Source organism: Eleutherodactylus coqui, chromosome 3 (genome assembly GCF_035609145.1).
Source record: "Eleutherodactylus coqui strain aEleCoq1 chromosome 3, aEleCoq1.hap1, whole genome shotgun sequence".
NCBI lineage: Eukaryota > Metazoa > Chordata > Amphibia > Anura > Eleutherodactylidae > Eleutherodactylus > Eleutherodactylus coqui.
The window spans coordinates 102588215-102605784 of NC_089839.1; positions in this window are offsets into that span (position 1 = coordinate 102588215).

Consider the following 17570-nt stretch of genomic DNA (forward strand, 5'->3'; position numbering starts at 1 on the left):
CGCTTTACAGCAGCCTCATGGATCATTTACACAACGGACAGGAAGGGACTCATTGCTTCTATGGGAGACTGTTCTAGACATGTGCTTTGACATGTTCAATGGTAATTTCGCAGGGAGGGGGAAGAGGTGAGCTGTGACCATTACCTATTTTAAATGGTACACCCTGTTTTATCTACATGTATTGTAGGTGTTACCTTTCATTGCAATCCTGCCTGTGATAATAGTGACTGCTGAAAAGTTTTCCGTACAGAACAGGAAAAGTTGGGTTGATGATCAGTATGAAAATATAGGATTTTAGGGATTTTTTTTTTTTAAATACAATTAGTGACCAATTCTTTTCTTTTTTAAAGGTCACCAAAAAATCTTATGATTCTTACAATTCTAAACATTCTCATTAATCATTGTGTCCCCTGTATCAGCCTCAGCAGTAATAGTATTACTATTGAGGCCTTTGTGCGGGTCACTGTTATTACTGAGGCCACTGTGGGGAGTCACTATTATCACTGAGACCAATACAGGGGACAGTATTACTACTGAGGGTCACTGTTATTACTAAGCGCGACAGTAGAGGGGACAGTATTACTACTCAGGCCTCTGTGGGGGTCACTATTACTACTGATGTCAATATAGAGGACAGTATTACTGCTGCGGCCAATATATATATATATATATATATATATATATATATATATATATATAACATTATTGCTACTGAAGCCACTGTGGGTGTCACTATTATTACTGGGGCTGATATAAGGGACACTATTACTACTGAGGCTGATGTAGTGGACACTTTTACTACTGACGCCACTATGAGGGTCACTATTACCACTGAGGCCAACACAGGGGACAGTATTACTACTCAGGCCTCTGTGGGGGTCACTATTACTACTGATGTCAATACAGAGGACAGTATTACTAATGAGGCCACTGTGGAGGCTACTGTTACTGCTGGGGCCAATAAAGGTGACATTATTGCTACTGAAGCCACTGTGGAGGTCACTATTACTCCTGGGGCTGATATAGGGGACACTATTACTACTGGAACTGATATAGGGGACACTATTACTACTGAGGCCACTGTGGGGGACACTATTACTACTGAGGCCACTGTGGGGGACAAGATTACTACTGAGGCCATTATGGGGGACAATATTACTACTGAGGCCATTGTGGGGGACACTATCACTACTGGGGCTGATATAGGGCAAGCACTATTACTATTGATGCCACTCTGCAGGATACCTTAAGCTGACTTAGGTTATGTTTATACTTGGCGGAAATGCTGTGGAATGTGGCAAATTATGCAGCATTTCTGCTTCCAGATGCGGTCGTTTAAAGCTCTTTTTTTTCTTCAGCGCCGTAGAAATATGGCGCTGCATTAGAAGTCTGTCGCAGGTCTCTTCTGCCAGAGGGAGCAGGTGCTCAGCTGTCAGATAATGGCTGAGCACTTGTTCTAACAGTGGGGACTGAAGATACCTTTTGTTACACGCTATTTAACTCTTTGCACGTTGCAGTGTAACGGCGGAATATAAGAGGCAGATAAAGGAAGGGGGCTCCCTCTGTCACCTATTGGACCCCCGTAATGTGATTACGAGGTCTCAATGGGTTGCTATGGAACCCTGAAGCTTGGATGTAGCCTCCGGGTCTGTGGCCGAGGAGGCTCAGCCTCTACTAACCTCATAGGCTTTCTAATGCACTACTATACAGAAGTGCAGGAATTACATACATTGACACCGATATGTGTCTGTCATGTTGTGCTACTGGGACCTGTAGTGCTACGGGTTTCCAGCAGCACATTTCCACAGGTGTGGGATGATTGAGCTGGCTGGTTGTGTATTGCTCCAGCTAGCCAACCTCCACCGGTCTGTTGCACATATATACCAGCCCCTCTTACTAGAGGGTTCTAGTCATTTGTCATTTATATCATTCCCTCTCAGAACTGTGGAGCTTGGCATCATGCATGTTCTGCTTTGGTGTTATTGCACACATGAGGTTCTGGGTAGGATTCCCTTGTCTCTTCGTTGGTGTGAACAGTGACATGTTCAAGGTCTGTATGTAGGTGTTTACACATTAGGTGAGAATTGTCCAGTTCAGTGTGTGTTACTGCCTGTCGCCATCTAGAGGACGTGGGCTTGTGGACTTACATATTCTGGCCAAAATACAATCCCTTGTGTGTACTAACTTGTTAGATATTTCCATCTGTCTGGGTGTTGTAGTAGATTGGTGAGTATTTTGGCACTTATCGTTCAGTGTACGTGCATGCACCGACATTTATGAATTACTGCATATTTACTGTGAATAGAGGCAGATGGGCCGGAAAGATCCCCAGCTGCCTCCACCTCCATTCACTGAGCGATGATCAGGCCTCATGCAGACCGCTGGGTCGGATTCCGCTGCGAGAATTCTCACAGTGGGATGCGAGCCGTGCTCCTGCAGTGACCCCCGCGTCTTACCTCCTCCAGCGTCTACTCCGCTCTGCTGTGTGCCATCTTCCGCCCAGCCGGCACATGTGCAGAGCAGAGGCGGCGCGCCAGAGGTGACACGATTTGTTTACCGTGCGGGTTTTCACTCGGTCAAATCGCGGCAGTCTGCATAGAATTGCATTATCTAATGCAATCCTATGGCAGCGTGCACGAGCGGAAATTCTGTGGGAAATCCCGCTGAAGAATTTCCGCCTGTGTGCATTTACCCTAAAAGCGCAGAAATGATCATCACTGTGTAAAAGGACCCTAACTCCAGTCACCAAGGCCTTTTTAACAGTTCTTCCTAAAAACTCCAAAGCAGAGAAAAAGCCCTTTAAACTCCCTGGTTCTCTTGGGGCTCATTCACATGACAAGATTACAGCTTCTTGGAGAATGTTTCCATGTATACCGTTTCCGACAGACGTGCACAATAGTGTACAGGGGCTATAAACCTTTGTACTAAGGAATTTATAGCCATATTGCCAAATAGGTCCATAACCGGGCTCTGCTGTGCACATAATGGGGTTTGAATTACGGAATCTGCAGTCGCCTCCTGCACGGACAATCTACAGCATTCTGCACCAATTCAAGCCAATAGAACATTCGCATGTCCGCTCACATTGTCCGCTCCCGTGTCCTTGCTAGGCGGTGATGCGGGGAAAGCAGAGGTATAAAAAACTGTAGTGCACGTGTCTGATGTCGACACGCACGAACTATCCGCAGTACAAAATAGAAGATGAAGAGACAGGTACACGGTGTCACCGGCCGGGCACAGGGCAGGTCATGGTGCAGGATCCACATCTGCAATCAGACCCAGTCGTGTGCAGCCGGCCTAAAATAGATGGAACCAGAAATCTTGGTGACGCATAGGACTCCTGACCACCGATATAATGACCCGAACTAAAAGTCCTTGGCAGTAAAGCACAATACCTTAATAGCGATGCTCTTTTTAATCATATTGTGTTGTCTTCTTCTCACACCATAATGCTGGGTTTCCTCAGGACGGCTTCACGGTTTTGCCGCAGCAAAAAACTGCCAGATTTTTGCGGGATAAGTGCAGCTTCAAAACCTACAGGACTTAGCCTCGGGTTTTGGAGCGGCTTAGCCACATGCTTTTCCATTGCGTCCAGCTCTCCCATAGAGAGGATCAAGGCCGCAGCGAAAAAAAGAATTGATATGCTGCATCCAAGGAAACGGCGCCGTAGCGCCAGCTGATGCTGGTTTTGCCGCAACAGATTGTCCGCCCCGTGTGGATGAGATTTTTGACAAGTCTCGTCCACATGCCTGGCTAATTTTGGTATTAGCGGCCACAGCGAAATTCTGCAGGGAAATTTCGCTGTAAATCCGCCCTGTGTGAACCCAGCCTAAGTGGTGTCCCTGTGGTACATGCACTCTTGATGATCCATCAATTCTCCTTAGAACTCAAAAAGACAGATGTGATCTGAGGGCTCAGGCAGACGGGTGTTTTTTGCTGAGAATGTTTTTGGCGTTTGCGATCCGCATCTATATAGAACCAATGCTTTTCAATGGTAGCGGTCACATGTCCGATATTTACATGTGCATAAAATTGACACGTACAAAAGAACATATGGGTGTCAATGGATGTGGTCACATGTTTTTTTTTTATGCGCGAATATACGCATGTAAAAAATGTCTGTCTGTCTGAGCCCTGAAGGTTGAAGGGGCATAACTACAGGCCCTTTTATGTGCAAAGGTAATCTTTCAAAGGACTGAAACATTGAAAGATTTAGCAATCTATTTGTATAAAGTGTTAATGGACATTAACACTTTATCAGCTTCATTTGCATGTAAAAGGACCTCTAGAAGTTGTTTGCAGAGACCAGTGTGTGTTTAAACACACTCCAAGCTGTGCAAACAGCTGCCTGCACATTCCATTATTCTCCTCCTGGCTAGTGTAAACATACCACAGGGAGAACATCCTGCAGTCTATTGAAGGATGAGTAAAATACGTTCAAACGGAGTATTTGTGCTCAGTCTTTCAGCGGCTGCATGATGAATTTTAAGTTTAGCTAAAATCCATCGATCAAATTAAAAGTACACAATGTCTGCGTTTACATGTAGCGATTATCGCTCATTTTTGTCTGAGAGAACATTAAATAAGGGCTAATGCCCATTGCCGAATTTCTGCCACGTTTTACGCGGCGGAAATCCGCGGCGTTACCCCGGAGCTATTCGGTTCTATTGAACCTAACAGCTAAATGTTCACGCTGCAGAATTCCGCAGCGTGCAACAAACGGTGGCATGCTCTATTTGCCATGGGAATATGCGTGGCCGGCTTCCATTGACATAGCCGTCATGCTATCCTTCGGAAGTATCGCGTAAAAACGCGTGCCTACCTGCATCATCTGGCACTGCCGGCGCATCATGCACTGTACTGCGTATGCGCACCGGCTCGAAGGACGGTAACAGCATGGCGGAACCGGAAGCTGAGTGTTAGGGTTTTCGGGGGCGCCGTGGTGGACTCCGTTGCAATATTCCACTAGCGGAGTCCGCCACGGCTGTGGGCATGAGGCCTAAGACATCCAATAGAAATAAAGACACCGACACAAAGGTTTATGGAGGGAGAAAGAACATTTTATTTCTAGCTGTAGGAAATGGTAGATTTTATTATGAGGTATTTTGAGGCTATTGATCGAGAGGAAGGCGAAAACCCTTTGATAGGAAGAAGCCAATTATCCTTGTATAAAGGGGAAAAATTCCTTCCTGACCCCAAATATGGCGATCAGAACAAGTCCCAGGATCAAAGCCGACATCTGACCTGACTTATTAGAATGTATTCTTGTTGTCAGAAATCTAAATAAATCTCTTACCATTTATTGTTTGTGGGGAATCTAAAGTGTATTGAACTAAACCTGTTTATAGACTGTGTTGGTCCAGAAGAAGGCGAAAACCCCCTTGAGGAAAGAGCCAATTATCCTGTTTTAAGGGGGAAAAATTCCTTCCTGACCCCAAATATGGCGACCAGAATAAATCTCAGGATCAAACGCCAGCCGCTCACCTCCCTGGTGTATGTGATGTCAGCTAAAGATTGTGTTTCTTTATGTTTATATTATGTTATTTATGTGGCTGATTCCTTATAAATAAGACCTAACCCTATTTAAGGCTGTGAGTTGATCCAGAGGAAGGCAAAAACCTCCTTGAGGTATGAGCCAATTGTCCTCAAGTTGGAAAAATTCCTTCCTGACCCCAAATATGGCGATCAGAGCAAGTCCCAAGATCAAAGCCGACATCTACACCTATCTGTGTGTATATTTGTGTCTATGTATGTGTTAGTGTCTACACTAGTGTCTAACCTTCATGTATGTGGTGCGTGCTGCTTACCTGGCCTGTGCCGAGGTCTTACTAGTAACCAGGAGTTCAGGGATGATAGTCACTCGGGCTATTGTTCCTGAACTCGCCAGTTACCAATCAAGCACAGGCCGCTCCTGGGGGCGTAGAGGGTCTTCAGGAGAGGATGATGTTCGATGCCAGCCGAAGGATGCCAAGGTCGGTGTAGCATGATGGTAATACGCAGGATGCAGTTGGTGGAGAGAGGATGTTGTTGGTAAGCCGGGGTCTTCTACAGCAGCAGAGTCGTGTGTTCAGCAGACAGTTGTCGTGGGCCGAGCCTACAAGACATAAGAAGGAATTGTCAGTGTTACCAGTTGTGGATATAAACCAGTGAACTACTGTAACATAATGACTTGTATCAGGATCTGATTGGGATCTGATATAAAAAAGTTATTTTCTGCAACTGTGTCTTTACTATGAGGTATTGGGAGTTTTGTGATTGTGGAAGCCATAATAGAGGCCATATTGCTGGTCTTAATATATTTTCCCCAAAGTCCTTTGCTATGTTAGAGGAAATGGTTTATGTATTAAGCTTTCTACGGTATGTGAAGTTTTGCTACAGTGTATGGATATGATTGTAGGTGTCCTGTGTGTATAGGTGTACAGATATGTATGTGTGAGTGTGTATAGAGGATACTTACCCGATGGTCGCGGCTTCCTTCACAATCGGATTCTTCTCGTCATCCTAAGAAGAAGTAGAGACATGGTATTTACAGGAGCAATAATAATGTTATTATATGACCTCCTGAGCTGTCTGACACCAGAGGAACAATGATAATCAACACAGAGGTCTGCCTGAAGAACATCAACCCTAGAGGAGGAAGATCTTACCGGGTCCAGCTTGGTGAAGTGTACGAAAATCCGTCCACAGGGTGAAGGGGTGTACCACCCTCCGGCCACGGCAGGTCTCGATTCCTGGGAACTCTGCTGAAGGGTTTGAATGGCGGCTCTGCTCTTTTCATCTCCAGCTCCTCCCAATTCACGGTGTTGAAGAATCGGTGACCTCTGATATTCTTGTGGACACCCAGCCTCTTCTTTGGCTTCTTCCGCAGCAGTCTCTTCAGAAGATGCTTTACGTCAGCATCTAGCCAAGATGGGAATTTTGGCTTCTTTCTGGTGATGGACTTGATGATCTTTCTCCTGGAGGAGCCGTGGTAGAAGGGGGACTGTCCTGTCGCCATCCAGGATACGACAATCCCCAGGCCCCACCAGTCGACTGCTGCGTCGTAGTCCTTCTCACGGAGCACCTCTGGGGCCATGAATCTATAAGTGCCTGTCACTCCGCTGATCTTCTTAGACGGGACGACGCCGTCTTGGGCCAGCCCCAGGTCAATCAGGCGGATGTGTCCATCTCCGTCCAGCATGATGTTCGCCGGCTTTATGTCACTACAATGAAGAAAAGTAAAAAGGTTAATCTGTTGAGTGATGCAGTAATAATGTAGTAGAGAAATAATGTACCACAGCTTAACCAGTCCTAATTCAGGACTCTGGGAAAGCTGGGTACATTATCTTCACCAGGGAAACAGGGAGATGTGGGAAAGTTGTGCTTACCGATGGATGATGTAGCGTCGGTGCAGGAACTGGAGGCCGCATGCAATCTCCGCTGTGTAGAATCTGAGAAAAGAGTGTAGTATCAATGACATGAAATAAGTCCCCGACGTCATGTCACCATCATAGTGTCACCTGTACGCCCTCCACTCTTCTATATCTGTCATGTCGCCCTCAGTATCCCCCCGTCTCCTGATTAGTCATTTACTCACCTGACATGGTTGATGTCCAAGCTGCCGCACATCCTGATCATCGCCGCCAGGTTTCCTCCGGACAGATACTCCGTGATGAAGTAGGCCCGGTCTGCAGACTGCTGTGCGGCATACAGATGGTAGATGAAGGGGCAGTCTTGGGCCTTCAGGAGTATCCGCCGCTCTCTCCTTATGACGTCTGCCTTGCTCTTTCCTCTGTCAACAACCTTGATGGCCATGAAGGTGTTCCTTCCAGGAAAAGATGCCAGGACCACCTTAAGAAAGCAGATAAGAAATTATCACTGACAGCGGCCAGAAGGGAAAATCATATATATTTATCACATGGTGGATTTATCACTAGGCGCTTTCACATGGCCAAGAAGATTGTGCAAATTAGAACCCCGTTCTTTTGAATGGAGTCATATACATGAGCGTTTTTCTCTTTTTGTCCCGCACCGCATCTTGGTGCAAGGAAAAAAAATTGCAGCATGTTTTCTTTGCATGTTCCTCAAAATCCATTGTCTATTGTTTTCAATGGGACAGGAAAACAGATTGTATGGCGTGTGATGCGAGGTTTCCCATTGACTGTTTCTGATAGCCGGCCTCCTGCTGTGACAGCCGGGGTGCAGAAGGACAGTGACCCCTGCTGTTAACTCCTTACATACCACGATCTATGTAGATCACGGCAAATTAAAGGATTCACAGAGGAAGGGCGCTTTCCTTGTGATGTCATTGGACCCTTGCGATGTAATCGCAGAGGGCCGATGGGTTGCGATGGGTGGCAGGATGCTAGATAGAGGCGTCTTGCTTTACTGTTGCCTATGATTGTTTTTACAATCGATAAGGTTGTAATAGTAATCATAGCTGCTATGGATCAGGTCCCCTTCAGGGACATAAACAGTGTCAAAAAGCAAAATTAAATAAGTACATTTTAAAAAGCCTTTTTTTGCTCATTTTCCCCTATTTGTATGAAAAAAAAATTAAGAAACCCCCCACATGTGGTATCATTGTGTCTGTAATGAGCTGTGCTATAATTTGAGCAAACTATTAATTTTGCGCAGCAAAAACCGTAAAAAGAAGGGAGCAAAATACTGATATGAGGAGGAGCCGTCACTGCGCCATTCCCAGAAAATAACAGTCATATAACTTACCTCGCTGAAGCTTCCTCTGCCCAATATCTGAAGGGCGGTGAAGCGCTTGATGTCAAATCCGCGGTCTGATGGTAGAAGGTCCTGGCTGGTGCCTGGTCTTGGCTCCTCATCCTCTCCACTCCTCCTCCTCTTTATAGCTGTGAGTCCGCTCACACTCTCGTCTTCTCTTTTGCGCTTTTCGACGTCTCCTTTTTGTCCATTGGACTCCATTTTTCTCAGTCCTGTAATCTTCGATCCAACCGCTGCCGTCGTCAGTTGAAAGGAAATGGCAGTTGGCCGATTGGAGGTCAAAGGTCAGTGAAGCTGCCAGTACCAGGCTTGCCAGTACTTTGCCTGCCAGTACCCTGCTCTGCCATATACACTGTGATGTGGCCACCATGAGTGATGGTCTAGTGCCCAGGGAAATGGAGAAAATCATAGCTGGTTCTTCCAGTGCCACATTATTAGTAGATGGGCAGGGATGGCACTTGATGTCTGGGTTGGCAGTGGTGCCCATAGTTCATCAGAAACTTTTGTAGTTTTATAAAACTTACGGTTGATTGGAAATTTAAATGAACCCGGCGGAGGAAAAAACATAAATTGTGCTAATGAGAGGAATAATAAAGTCTTGTGAGAGGTCATTTAATAAGTGTCCATCATCCAGATACATGATGTGTATCTCCATATGTTACAGCGGGCAGCGCCCTCGCCAGTGCAGATCTGGGTGGTAGCGGGCGGAGATGCTTCTATGGAGGTCATAGACGGATTTATCCACAATGGGGATTAATGCTGAGGTGTCAAATGATAGAAAGGGGTCATACAGAAATGTTAGGAGGATGTTATAAATCTACGGTTGCTGTGTGAGTTATTGTTGGGGGTTGCAAATTGGCGCAGTAATACGGTATTATAGGACTTTTTATTTACACTGAGACAATAAAGACTATTTTATTAGACAAGCTTGTGAGTGCAATCTAAAGTCTGGGAGAATAAGAGCTTGTGTGCAAGATATAGTCAGGTTTAGGGCAACGACAGACGAGCGTGTAACGTAACACGCTCACTCCTGCACATTTTTTGCGCAGTGAACGAGTGTATTTAACATTCACGCCTGTGCAAATATGGAGTGTATGTCCGCAGGCTCATTCGTTCACACAAGCAGTGGAATCACCGCAACCTGATTTAAAAGGCTAATTTGCCTAACGTGGATGATTGCAGATCTGCACTGCACTTAGTGCATACCCGCGTAGGCAGATGTGCGCGCTTGCCCACCTCACGTGGGACTCTATGGTGCACAAACACGCACAAGATAGGGCAAATACAGCCGCAATGAGCCCGTTTGCAATCAATGGGTTCTATTCTCTACATATCGCACTCATCTGTTTAAGCCCTTATATAAGGTGACCAGACGTCCCAATTTAGGCAGGACAGTCCCACTTTGGGACCCTGTGTCCTGCCTTTCCTAGGGTCCAAGCTCCCTGGCTTGTAATCAGTCAGTGGCGCTGTGGACGGCAGTGTGTGCATCCAGGATCCTTCTCCCCCTGACCGATCCTCATTTGTTCCACAGGAGGAGAGGAGAAGGGAGGAGATGCTTTGCTTTGGGTGCACACACTTCTGCCTGCAGCAGCGCCGAGAAGAGAGAGCTCTGTAGACCAGGAGAAGGGTAAGTATATGGGGGGACACTATTACTACCAAGGCCTCTGTGGGGGTGGGGTCCCCATTACTAGTGAAGCCACTCTGGGGGATACTATTACTACTGACGCCACTCTGTATGTGGCAGCATACCTCAAGCTGACTTACTGTATGCTTACAGGTGGCAGAAGTGCTGCAGACTGTCCACGGTAGAAATTTCTGCTGCTAATTATGCAGCATTTTTGCAACCAAAAACAGTCAAAATCCGCACCCCTGGTGTCATTCTTCAGCCTAGCATACTGTATTACTAGGGGTTTGAACACATGCGCATGATTTTGTTCCTTTAAGCGGCCGTGATAATCACGAGACAATTGATTTCAGCTCTTTTCTCGGGAGTGAATACTACGTCGCACCTATCTTCCCCCAATTATTTTCAGCCTTCTGCACAATGGCATGGAGTTTGAACGGGCCGAGAAGGGGGAAAAACCCTCCATTAATGCACCACTATGCTCCATACTGGTGATCGTAGTTGTGCATAAGCCCGTGTGATGTTGCCCTTGTATATTTATATAAAATGTGTGTGTTTAGAATATATATAATATATGTGTATTCATATAGAGTCTCATACTTACCCATCCAGCGTGGGGCCGCACAGAATTAGGACATGCTGCGATTTATCATAGGCCAGCATTAGGGCGCCTACCCACTGGCGATTTTTTTTTATTTTTTTTTTTTCCTGCGATGCTAAATTGCGTTTTGCGTTTTTTCTGAAGAGCAATTAGCATAGAATGTGTTCTTGTCCATTTGTTGTTTTTTTTTCGTTGCGTTGCAATTTTTCACATAGGAACTGTCAGTTGCATATGTCTCCTTATTTTTCTCTTAAAGGAGTTGTCTCGTGAAATCAAGTGGGGTTCAGCACTTCTGTATGGCCATATTAATGCACTTTGTAATATACATCGTGCATTAATTATGAGCCATACAGAAGTTATTCACTTACCTGCTCCGTTGCTAGCGTCCCCGTTGTCATGGATCCGTCTAAATTCGCTGTCTTCTGGCGTTTTTAGACGCGCTTGCGCAGTCCGGTCTTCTCACTGGTGAATGGGGCCGCTCGTGCCGGAGAGCTGGTCCTCGTAGCTCCGCCCCATCACGTGTGCCGATTCCAGCCAATTAGAAAGCTGGAATCAGCAATGGACCGCACAGAGCCCACGGTGCACCATGGGAGAAGACCCGCGGTGCATCGTGGGTGAAGATCCCGGCGGCCATCTTGGTAAAGGAAGAAAGAAGTCGCCGCGAGCGCGGGGATTCGGGTAAGTAATAAACTTTTTTTTTTTTAACCCATCCCTTGGGTTTGTCTCGCGCCGAACGTGGGGCCTATTGAATAAAAAAAAAACCGTGTGAGACAACCCCTTTAATGCACCCATGATTGTCAATGGAAATTAACGAAAAACGCCGCAAAAAAGGCGCGAAAAACGCTGCGTTTTTCACGCACGAAAATCAGCAACGCCAATGGGTAGGCGCCCTTAGAGTGCATAAACTAACGCAATCCTATGATAGCGTGCCAATCCCGCTGCAGAATTTCCGTCCGTGGGCATTGTGCCTAAGCCGTAGCATTGGCCCCATAATGCCACAATGCCCAATATCCTATCGTAATTCTAATCTTTCTTTTTCAGATGAGCAAGAAGCCGTTCAAGAGAACATTTACCAAGTGGATGAATTCCCATTTGGCCAAGGTAGCTGGTCATGTAGTTACATTGTGTAAGAGGACATTCCACATGCTTTAGGGCTCAGTCACACCAGCAAAGTTTTCCTGCATGTATAGGCGCGTTTCCGAAACGAATCTATTAGAACCAATGCTTTCTAATGAAAGCGGTCACATGTCCGTTTTTTAGAATTCTTTAAAATACGCACCTACCAAACATAGGACGTGTGAGTGAAAATGCACCCGGTCACGTGATTATTTTCTACATGCCATGTGCTTTTATTTTTTTTACATGCGTGAAAAATTTGCTTGTCTGACTGCGCCCTTATAGTTGTTACAGTAATTAGAACTTCTCTCGTTAGTCTGGCCTCCTTCTACACTACTTTATCAGGATGTTGTAGGGGAAATGTATTAACTGATGTTTGCCGGGTTTCTGGTGTAAAAAGGTGACACATTTTGGCGCATGCCACATATTCAACCTTTTTCTGTTTTGTGGCTCGATCGCCATTTTGCAAAGGTGGTCAGATATTGAGTGTAAATTCTGCCATCTTTTGGTGCATCTTGTTTCTGCGGCGTACACAGTGCAGCAAAAATGACGTGAGAACTATATTCTATGGGTCAGTACGATTACTAACATAAAAAAATTATTTTTATTTTTTTATTTTTTCCTTTACCACTTTTTTTTCCAAAGATATTTTATTTTTTAAAATTATTTTCTTCCGCAATCTTCTGACAGCCATACCTTTTTTTTATTTTTCCGTCGACATAGTTCTGTGGGGCCTCATTTATTTTTTAGCAATACCAAATAGATTTTTGTCTTTTTATGTAGATTTTTTTATTATACATCTGGCAAAAGGTTTTTTTTTAAACTTTTATTACCTTTTTATTATTTTAATATTTAATAAAATGTAAGTGATTTACACTTGTTTTTTACATGTGTAATACACGGTACTAAAAGCCCATTTACACTGCGCCATTCAGGCACACATGATAAAAGACGCAGCATGTCCTCTATTGATGCATGAGATACGCAGCGAGGACATCTTCGGATGGACGTGTTTTTTCAGGTTTTGTTTTTACTAGCGGGATTCTCGTGCGTTAATACTACCTATAGTCCGCCTGCTTTTTTTGACAGGAGCCGTGTGATCATCATCAGTCACTGTAATAGGAGGAACAAAAAAAGGTTTGGTACGGTGTTAGCCAGCAGAGCAAAATGTGATTGTTCCCAGCAAGAAAACCATGTAATCTTGGAGATATGATACCTTTTAATGGCTAACAAAAAGACATGATGTTCTAGCGAGCTTTCAAACCTACTCAGGGTTCTTCTTCAGGCTTAATGAAATAGATGTGAAGAGGAATACATATATACACTCATACATATGAGAAGGTACAGATCTGGTGTGATTAATGTGCACTTTAAACAATATATACTGGGGGTGGGGTGGCGGGGGGCTAGTTACATAATGAATGAGAAATGAATTCACTGGAGTGGGCCTTTAATACTCTCTTTACGTTAAACATTCTTGCACGCACTAGCAGCGGGGCCCCTACCGTGAGGCAGCAGTTTGTAGGACCCCAGAAGGAGGAGGTTGCTGCCCTCTGGTGAAAAAAAAAAACAATTGCCACCTGTTGGGTGGGCAGCAACCTGAGAAGCATTTTACTCACTTAGGCTAACTTAACAAAAAGGGCGAGCGCAATATGGGGCCATGAATCCCACCCCTATATCACACTCTCCGCTATGTCAAATCCCTGAGGATGTGAGGCGTTGTCACGTGAGAACAGCCTCGTATCACTTCAGGGATGCCGGAAACCTCCGCCGTGACGGACAGGAGTTTCTGACATTGATTTTAATGGGAGACCTCGCATCGCGTGCCCCTAGCATGTGGTGCAATGCTGCCGCCGGGACCATAAAATGACATAGGGTTTAGAATCAATTTCTGCGTATACAAATACGAATCTGCCCTCAGGGTCCCTTCTGACATTTATGGGGTTCCATCTTAATGATTTGTGAATAAGGAGTGAGACTCATCTGGAGAAAGAAGTATGAAAGAAGTGACATGTCCACTGTACCCACGTTTTTTTAAGGGTATCTGCTTTATCTATAGTGAGGTGAGTCTCTTGCAAACCCACAATCTGGGGATTAAATTGCTTAGTATAAGAGAAAACTGCTTTACGCTTATTAGCGGTGCCCAGGCCTCACATGTTCCAACTAAGACATGACAGCGACATTGGGAGACATAATGACATATAGCACAGTCGGGTTTTCCAAGTAGGGGAGCATATTACCCATATTAGAAAGAAGGATATAAGCACAGACCTACTTGTAACTTAAAATAAACTGTAACAGCTTAAACAACTAAGAATTGACATCCCGCTTAACAATAATGTGTCGCAGGTGTCTAAAAAAAAAGAGTAAGCTACAATCTATTTTGAAAGTAGCAGTTGTTGTGAGTGGGGGACATTCCAATGGCCTATCGGGGATTGGTTTATGTGATAAAAAAATTTTTTTCCCTTTAAGCATGGCTTCAGGCTATTGCCGCAGCGGTGGCTACCCGGGGACGAGCCCACAATCCGGGACAGCGTAAAGGCTAGGTGACATATCTCTTCATCCCAGCCATATACAGTATCAACCATAGGCCAATGGATCATGGGCCCAAATGTTCTTTGCAGAATTTACATTGCATAGATCAGAGCTCGGGACTATGCAACGTCGGATGACGCAAGGTGCATACGGAGCCACTCCATGGCTTCAGTAGGGGAATGTAGAAAGATCACTTTATCATTTGCTGCAATCCGTAAACGGGACGGGTATGCCATAGAGTATGGAATGCCTCTATCCTTGAATCTCTTTTTTATTGCCACGAAGGTGGCTCTTTGTTTCTGCAGATCCGCCGAAAAATCAGGGAAAATAGATCTCACTGAGTTGTTATATTTAACCCCTTAGTGACGAAGCCTGTTTGCGCCTTAGTGGTGGAGCCAAATTTTGGAAATCTGACATGCGTCGTTCAACGTGGCATAACTCCGTAAAGGCTTTACATATCCCAGTGATTCTGACATTGTTTTTTCGCCACATGTTGTACTTCATTTAGATTGTAAAAATAGACCGATATAATTTGTGTATATTTATTAAAAGTACCAATATTGGAAAAATTTTGAAAAAATTGTCTTTTTCACATTTTCAACCGTAATATCTCAAATATGTCCAAACATACTGTACAAATTTTTGATAAGATATGTATTTCCATCTGTTTACTTTATTCTGAATGCACACTTGAAAAACTTTTGTGTTTTTTTTAACCATTTAGAGGACGTACACATTTAACATTACTTTTCAGCATTTTGAGGAGCACTTTGTTTTCCTGCACCAAGGCAAGTTTGCAAAGGCTCATAAGTGTCAGAATAATAGATACACCCACAAATGACCCCATTTTAAAACTACACTCCTTAGTGTATTCACTGAGGGGGGTCATGAGTATTTTGACCCCACCAGTTTTTTTCAGGAATTAGTTCAATTTAGGGGAGAAAAAATAAAATTTCATATTTTTGCAAATATGTCATTTTAAAGACATATTTTTTTCCTATAGAGCCCATGAAAATGAGGATTTACACACCAAAATAGATACCCCCGTTTCTCCCGTGTTCAGAGACATACCCATTGTGGCCCTAATCTCATGTCTGGATGCATAACAGGAGCCAAAATGAAAGGAGTAGTCGGTGTCTTTCAGAACATAAATTTTGCTTGAAGGCGTTTTAGGCCCCATAGCACCTTTGTAGAGCTCTTGAGTGGCCAAAACCAAAGAGAACCCCCACAAGTGACCCCATTTTGAAAACTAGACCCCTTAACGAATTTATCTAGGGGTGTACTGACCATTTTGTTCCCACAGTTTTTGAATGAATTGAAGCAAAGCAAAAGGAAAAAATTGTGATTTTCGTTTTTTTTGTCAATTCTGTCACTTTAAAAACAGCTTTTTTTCTACAGCACACGCATGAATGAAGCCTTTCACCCCAAAATGGATACCCCTGTTTCTCCCATGTTCAGAGACATACCCATTGTGGCCCTAGTCTTTTGTCTGGATGCACAACAGGGCCCAAAATGAAAGGAGTAGTCGGTGGCTTTCAGAACAGAAATTTAGCATGAAGGTGATTTAGGCCCCATTGCCCACTTGTAGAGCCCTTGAGCGGCCAAAACGACAGAGAACCCCCACAAATTATCCCATTTTGAAAACTAGACCCCCTAACGAATTTATCTAGGGGTGTACTGTGTATTTTTACCCTACAATTTTTGAATAAATCTAAGCAAAGCAGTAGGAAAAAAATTACAATTTTCATTTTTTTGGCAGTTGTATCAATTTAAAAACAGTTTTTTTGTACAGCACACATAGAAATGAAGACTTTCACCCCAAAATTGATACCCCTGTTTGTCCCGTGTTCAGAACCATACCCCTTGTGGCCCTAATCTACTTAAAGGACGCATGGCTAGGCCTATAATGGAAGGAGCACCCGTTGGATTTTAGGGTACAACGGAATAAATTCCAGGCCCCATTGCCCACTTATAGAGCCATTGAGCGTCCAAAACGATAAAGAACCCCCACAAATGACCCCATTTTAAAAACTAGACCCCTTACCTAATTCATCTAGGAGTGTATTGCGTATTTTGACCCCACAGTATTTGAATAAATTTCAGCAAAGCAGAAGGAAAAAATTACGATTTTCATTTTTTTGGCAATTTTGTCAATTTAAAAACAGGTTTTTTTTGTACAGTGTACATAGGAATGAAGACCTTCACACCAAAATGGATACCCCCGTTTGTCCCGTGTTCAAAAACATACCCATTGTGGCCCTAATCTACTTACAGGAAACATGGCAAGGCCTGTAATGGAGGGAACACCCGTTGGATTGCAGGGCACAACTGAATACATTCCAGGCCCCATTGCTCATTTGTACGGAATAAAAATTGACTCCCTAAAACCCCCCCCCCCACCACCTCCATGCCCTTTTCGGCGTTCCCCAAATCTTAGATAAAAGTAATAATGTGAACTGTGTGGTATTTCCAAAGACGGGTAATTATGGAGGCTGGTTGGGATGGGCACATAGGGCAATAAAATCTGGTATCCCCCCTCCTCTCATGCTTTTTGGGGGTCATTTTTTGACCTCAGTGGCGGGGATGGGGTGTAAAAAGTGGCGTTCCGTGAGTCTCCGTAAGCTTGACGAGGTGCGGCGGTCTCACACAGAAGGTGCTCAACAAGGTGCTCCTGGAACTGCAGGAAGGCGAGTGTTCCCGGGGCTTCTTGTAAATTGCGTATTACAGGTAGCGGTCTCAATAACGCCGGGCTTACGCAGCCGTAGGTGGATCCCGGCTGTGAGCCCGGCTGTGACCCTGCGTACGGCCGCGTAATGTACTGCGCATAACTGCGTACTTACACGGGCGGTCATGCGCAGTACTTTTTTTTTGTTGTTGTTGTTTGTATTTCCCGCACCGTCGCTTAGCGATGACGCGGGTACCCGCAGCCCGTATACAACGTAGTTGCGTATGGGCTGCGGGTATATCCGCGACCATGGA